Genomic DNA, 7,851 nt, shown 5'->3' with positions numbered 1-7,851 from the left:
ATGTTTCTGCCTGACAGTAATGATATACAGTACAGAAGTGCTTCACAGACTTTTTAGCTCTATACCCAAAATAGTGGTGTCTCCCTGGGACCCAAATTAATACATGCACTATACATGAATCACTTAAGCCCTATTTCAATCATACTGCAAATGGCAGCTCTTAAAGTTCACAAGATTTATTTGTACTATTGAAAAATTCAGATTTCTTAAAATCCTTTAAATGACCATTTTAGAAACATAAAAAGTGACTCGTGACCCATTAAAATGGCGGTGTGACCCAAATATGGGACCCTAGCCATTGGTTGAGAAACACTGCAGTACAGTACTGTTGAATCAAAGCCACGGACTGATTGAGAGTTACAAGAGTCAGGTTCTTAACGCTTCCAACCATTCCAAGACAGTCAATCTTGTTTGATCAGTGGTGTGTCAGGAGGAATTAAGGTCAAGCAGACCAACAGCATTGACCAGCATCTGCTGCTCAACAAATCAGATATACTGTAGACCATTGTTCCCCTCCACACACATACATACATACACACACACACACACACACACGATTAATTAACTTTTTTAAAATTGTGTATTCTGGTGCTTATATTGTTTCGAAAACATCTCATCAATTTCAAAATATCAGATTGGACATTAAAGTGGACTGTACAGTATGTGATTGTTAATGTAATTATAGCCTACTTCCCAGGGAGAGAAGAAACACCTTATAAGTAGAATTGTATATGGATGTCAGGTCCTGTCACATCAGGCCACTCTCACAGCACTGCGTCATGGTAACATGGTGCCATGCCAGTGTTTCTTTAAAAAAGAAAGAAAAAAAAGCACCAGTTTGTTTCGCATTATTTTCCCCATTATTTTCAATTAAATAGTAATAGACGTTTGCCATGTTATGACATCAGCCATTATGTCATCATGCCAACAAAACAGTTATCGCCAATTTTGATAGATTACTAAAACATTAAAGATTGGGTAAGTGATTTATTTTGGTTAAAAGAAAAGGTTTTTTGTTAAAAGGTTAAATCATCATTGCTATAGTGTTTGTTCAATAACATACTGTAGAATGTCGTTTATCATGGTTCTCATGTTTTTTTTAACCGCATTCAAAATTTTAAAATGTTCATCTTACGGGGGACATGTTTGCCTGAAAATTAAATGTTTTGTATAGTTTCTGAGTTATTTAACTTATTTGGCACGTCAAAAAAATCACTTTCACCTAGAAACTTTTTATAATTCAGCTTACTGTGGGCACACATGCTGGAACTTTTTACTTTGAAATGTCTTGTAGTTTCTGAGTTATTTAACTTAAACGCCCAATGCATTCTCAATGGCAATAGCAAAAACTTTGGCATGCTACTAGTCCTACATACTTACACCTAGAAACCCCATTCAAACCTATTTAGGTCCATCCTACGGTGGACATGTTTGCCTGAAAAGGAATCTTTGAAATGTTTTATAGTTTTAGAAATATAGTGCTTTCAAATTTGAGACATTTATAATGGGGCTCAATGGCAGCTCTATGGGACGTCAAAAAGTCACTTTCACCTAGAAACACCATTCACACTTTTTATAATTCAGCTTACTGTGGAGACACATGCTGGAACTTCTTACTTTGAAATGTTTTGTAGTTTCTGAGTTATTTAACTTAAACGCCCAATGCATTCTCAATGGCAATAGCACAAACTTTGGCATGCTACTAGTCCTACATACTTACACCTAGAAACACCATTCAAACCTATTTAGGTTCATCTTGTGGTGGACATGTTTGCCTGAAAAGGAATCTTTGAAATGTTTCATTGTTTTAGAAATATAGTGCTTTCAAATTTGAGAAATCTATAATGGGGCTCAATGGCAGATATTGGCACGTCAAAAAATCACTTTCACCTAGAAACTCCATTCTTACTTTTTATAATTCAGCTTACTGTGGAGACACATGCTGGAACTTTTTACTTTGAAATGTTTTGTAGTTTCTGAGTTATTTAACTTAAACGCCCAATGCATTCTCAATGGCAATAGCACAAACTTTGGCATGCTACTAGTCCTACATACTTACACCTAGAAACACCATTCAACCCTATTTAGCTTCATCTTGTGGTGGACATGTTTGCCTGAAAGGGAATCTTTGAAATGTTTCATTGTTTTAGAAATATAGTGTTTTCAAATTTGAGAAATCTATAATGGGGCTCTGTAAAGAATTGTATAAATAATTGACGTAATATTGACGAGCTGACTGCTCAACCGATGTCAACCTCCACAGAGTGTCCAGTTAAAACACGAATGATGTCTGTTCAAAGAGATTTATTCCACTTCACACCCACATCAACTTTTCACCACTCTTTTCTGTGTTACACGTGTGTGGTTCTAGAAAGCAAAGAAAAATACAGGGCATTCACAAACCTGACTAATTAAACAATTAACAACTTTAAATAATCAGAAATGTGCATGAAATGTTAATATGAGCAACATGAAATGCTAACATGAGCGACATTCAAACAACATTTGCATAAGACCATCAAAATAAGAAAATGATTAAATCCAGCAAACATTTGTAGCACAAGTGAATGACTTCTCATAATAAGCTACAGCAACATAAGTCTGTTAGCAGCAAATCCAACTAAACAGTACAAATAATAATGGCACATCATTACAGAAAGGTACTCACTTTTAGTTGCACGCACACTAACATAAACACAGAATGTCCAAAGCAAAAGAAACTCAAGCTCTACTGCTTATGAAGAGAGAGAAGACGTCCAGCTTCTCTCTCAGAGGACTCAAAAGAATGACTGAGGCAGCCTGCAAGCCCAGGCACAAGCCCTAATCGTTAATTGACCACACCTGGCTTGTGAGTCAGTGTGACATGAGATCAAAGCAGCAGGTCTAATTGTTAAACGACCACACCTAGCTTGTGGGTCAGGATGACCTGAGTATAATGCAGACACTTAATTGCCTAATACAAACACTGCTGACATGAAAGGGCTCTAGGCAGTCAATGAAATTGGCCAATATAGGCAATGCTGATATGTACCAAGCATACTGAATGAAATGCAACATAGAAATAAAGAACAAATGTTAGTTTGAGGGCAATATTTTGCTGGCCTTTTGTACAGCCGCCCACAAATCTGTTATACAGATTTGTTTCTGAAAGGCCATGTAGATGTCATCCGAAGGGAGGTAGCCTGATGAGTCGGGCCACAGGTCGGTGATAAGTCCGGTCCTTAGCCGAATGGACTCTTCCGTCCGCTCCAGGATAAACGGCTTTCACTGCTCCGCTGAGCCAGTGAGCCCTTGGGGCTTGAGGGTCTACCATCATGACCACTGTTCCAACAGACAAGTCCTCCTTCTCTTTGAGCCACTTCTGTCGGACTTGGAGTGCAGGTAGGTAGCGATGGATGAAACAGTTCCAGAACTGGTCAGCCAAGACCTGGCTGTGCCTCCATCTCTTTCGTCCCAGCAGCTCTGATTCCGGATATACCACTTGTGGGAGCGAGGAATCTGGCCGCCCCATGAGCAAAGAGTTTGTAAGGCTCTCTGCCTGAGCTTGTCGGAGAAATCCAAGTTCCGCTTGGCTGAAATCATCGGCTGAATGGCTGGTCGTGTCTTGAGCCGCCCCATGAAGGGATCGAGCTGTAGCTTCCACTAGTTCCTGGAATGTGTCGTATTGACTAACATCTAGTTGGAACTGTGTAGAGTCAGTCATCACGGCTCCACAGAAGGTTGGCTTCCGCAACTCTTCTGGGACATCAGGTGGCCTCTCATCTGGTTTCCTTGGCCAGGATGATTCTGGTTGCCACAGGAAAGCTGGGCCTTGGCTCCAGCGGTTGTATGCCACTGAGCCATATGCACTCTCCGATGCATCACTGAAGACATGCACACTTCTTCTGCATGAGGAGGTGTCAATAACTGCCTCCTTTGGAGCCACCAACAGAGGTAGGTTATTCTTCCATAATAATGGGGTTGCGTACCTCTTGACTCCATTAACATCCACTCTGACAGTCTTCTCCTCCAGTGTGCGGATGGCTTCCGCATCCTGCCTTGAGCGAGTGATTAGTTTCTCACTTTTATAGGGAATTGTGTCCAACTGCCATATCTTCTCGACATGGTGGAACAACTCAGAGGTCGCAGGAGCGACTGAGGCGTGAAGACACTGCTGCGGGGTTATACTGTGCTTTAGGAGTCTTGAAGGCCCTTGTAGAGCCCATCCCAGCCGGGTCTTGATTGCAGCTGGTGCCCCTGGCGGTCCCAAACGCACTGGCTCAACTGGGATTATGAGGTGCGTGTGGTCTGATCCGATAAGCAACAGTGGCTGGGCACAGTCAATAGCTTGAAGAGGTAAATTCTTGAGGTGACGATGCCTCTTCTGTAGAGCGGCTATTGGATATGAATGTGGCGCAAGGGCAAGCTCCTTAGCTGTGAAGGCTTTGTTGATGCTGAACGTCATATGAGGCTGGTTGGCTGGCTTAATGGAGAATGACACTGTAGCTCCATGGATGATGCGTATATCCTGCCTTACTGTGCGAAGTGACAGCTCCTCCGGGCTACCTCGGAGCCCAAGCTGCAGAGCAGCTTCATGCAGCAGAATAGTACGCTCGGATCCATCATCGAGCAGCGCATAAGTATCCAGTGAGTGCTCACCATTCCTCAGTATAACTCGGCTCATCTTCAGCAGTACCTTGCTACTACCAGTAGGCCTGTCGATGTACAGTGTCTCTGCAGTAGAAGTCATTGGTCGCTTCTCTGTGAGTACTGCAGAGCTTTGGGCTGTGGCGTCCACTGTCCCATTGCCACTGTTGATCTCGTGAAGGACTTCTAGATGGCGCTTGTCACACTTCTTACATTTCGCCTTCAGCGTACATTGAGCTGACAGGTGCTCTCTGCCACATCTGAAACACCTCTTGTTTGACCTGATCCAGGTTTCTCTTTGTTCCTGGGTGAGGATCTGGAAGTTGGCACATTGGTTCAGATAATGCTGAGTAGTGTTGCAGAATGGGCAGAATTTCTTGGACTTCTCCTGTGGTCTCTCTTCAGAGGGTGTTGTCTCATATCTGCCTTTAGGCTGCTCCTTTCCTTCAGATCTTCCTCCCTTGGCTTCATATGTGCCTCCAACTTCACTGCCATGTAGAACAGTTGCTCTGGATTGAGGCTTCTTCTCCTTCCACTGATCTTTGGCGCTGTGTTGTTCCTTGCTTGGTTCACCAACGAACTGCGTGCTGTCGACTTGCACCCTCATCTCATACTCTAGCCATTCCGCTAAGTCGAACAGAGTTGGGATGGGAATACGGATGGGGTTGACGCACCTCTTGAAGCTGGCTCTTAGGTCATGGGGCAATTTGGCTAGGAGCCGGGAAACGTGAGAACCACACTTCAGTTCAGTTTGTCCGTCGCGGCCTAGTTGCTCTAGCATGCCTACGAGAGCACGCACTTTAAGAGCAAAACTGCGGAAGGCTCTGGTGTCACCAGACTTGATACTGGGCTCCTCCATCAACTTGGAGATCCGCTGAAGTGCAAGCTGGTGAGGTTGACCATACAGCTCTGTGAGTGCCTCCATGGTTTAACTATATGGATATCTACTGTTGCAGTAGGAATCGGCAATGAGCAAAGCCTCCTCCAATTTCAAATGGTCAGACAGGATTTGAAACTTGAACCACTCTGTAGCATCTGCAGGCAGTAGGTTTTCAAGAGCAACTTTCAACCTTGCGAATTCCCGGGGGTCTTCATGTACGAAGTACGGAATTGTTGGTTTCGGCCCTTGATAAACTGGCTGCTGCTCTGGCGGCAGATGGTGGCGACGGCGAGCAGGAGAGTAGGACTGCTCCCGTGATCTGCAATCAGCTGATAAGCGAGGACGGCTAGCATGGGATTCGTACCTGTAATAGTCAGGAAATCTGCGGTCATATTTATAGCGGTCAGGTGATCTATAATATGAGCGAGAGGGCGTTTCTCTGTGACGGTGATGAGGTGGGTCATAATAATGACCTTCAGGGGACCCATCATGGCGATGGTGTCTGCGTGAGTTGCACTGACTTGACCTGGATGACTCAGCCCGATGGCGGTCAGGTGAGACATAATGGCGGCGATGAGGCGATTCATTGTGGCGACTTGCTTGGGCATAGCGGTGGTTACCGTATTCAGTGTTGCGATGGCTGCTGCGTCGGCTATCCGACAATCCCATTCCTGAGAACTCTCCACATACATCATCAACCTGTTCATGTGACGCTCGCCGCTTGTCCTCTCTGTCCATTTGCACCTGCTGCTGCACAGGATGACGCGGATCATGGCGATCTCTTGTAGACGTCTCTCCTATTTGCGAGATCGGAGGTGAGCTTGATGCAGAGGAGGATTCAGCTATGGCAGATATTGGCGCGTCAAAAAATCACTTTCACCTAGAAACTCCATTCACATTTTTTATAATTCAGCTTACTGTGGAGACACATGCTGGAACTTTTTACTTTGAAATGTTTTGTAGTTTCTGAGTTATTTAACTTAAACGCCCAATGCATTCTCAATGGCAATAGCACAAACTTTGGCATGCTACTAGTCCTACATACTTACACCTAGAAACCCCATTCAAACCTATTTAGGTTCATCCTACGGTGGACATGTTTGCCTGAAAAGGGATCTTTGAAATGTTTCATTGTTTTAGAAATATAGTGCTTTCAAATTTGAGAAATCTATAATGGGGCTCAATGGCAGATATTGGCGCGTCAAAAAATCACTTTCACCTAGAAACTCCATTCACATTTTTTATAATTCAGCTTACTGTGGAGACACATGCTGGAACTTTTTACTTTGAAATGTTTTGTAGTTTCTGAGTTATTTAACTTAAACGCCCAATGCATTCTCAATGGCAATAGCACAAACTTTGGCATGCTACTAGTCCTACATACTTACACCTAGAAACCCCATTCAAACCTATTTAGGTTCATCTTGTGGTGGACATGTTTGCCTGAAAAGGAATCTTTGAAATGTTTCATTGTTTTAGAAATATAGTGCTTTCAAATTTGAGAAATATATAATGGGGCTCAATGGCAGATATTGGCACGTCAAAAAATCACTTTCACCTAGAAACTCCATTCATACTTTTTATAATTCAGCTTACTGTGGAGACACACGCTGGAACTTTTTACTTTGAAATGTCTTGTAGTTTCTGAGTTATTTAACTTAAACGCCCAATGCATACTCAATGGCAATAGCACAAACTGGCAATAGCTACTAGTCCTACATACTTACACCTAGAAACCCCATTCAAACCTATTTAGGTTCATCTTGTGGTGGACATGTTTGCCTGAAAAGGAATCTTTTAAATGTTTCATTGTTTTAGAAATATAGTGCTTTCAAATTTGAGAAATCTATAATGGGGCTCAATGGCAGATATTGGCACGTCAAAAAATCACTTTCACCTAGAAACTCCATTCTTACTTTTTATAATTCAGCTTACTGTGGAGACACATGCTGGAACTTTTTACTTTGAAATGTTTTGTAGTTTCTGAGTTATTTAACTTAAACGCCCAATGCATTCTCAATGGCAATTGCACAAATTTGGCATGCTACTAGTCCTACATACTTACACCTAGAAACCCCATTCAAACCTATTTAGGTTCATCTTGTGGTGGACATGTTTGCCTGAAAAGGAATCTTTGAAATGTTTCATTGTTTTAGAAATATAGTGCTTTCAAATTTGAGAAATCTATAATGGGGCTCAATGGCAGATATTGGCGCGTCAAAAAATCACTTTCACCTAGAAACTCCATTCACATTTTTTATAATTCAGCTTACTGTGGAGACACATGCTGGAACTTTTTACTTTGAAATGTTTTGTAGTTTCTGAGTTATTTAACTTAAACGCCC

This window comes from Electrona antarctica (assembly GCF_951216825.1).
Source record: "Electrona antarctica genome assembly, chromosome: 12".
Taxonomy (NCBI): Eukaryota; Metazoa; Chordata; class Actinopteri; order Myctophiformes; family Myctophidae; genus Electrona; species Electrona antarctica.
The sequence above is the reverse complement of the archived record's forward strand: the minus strand, read 5'-3'. Positions refer to the sequence as shown.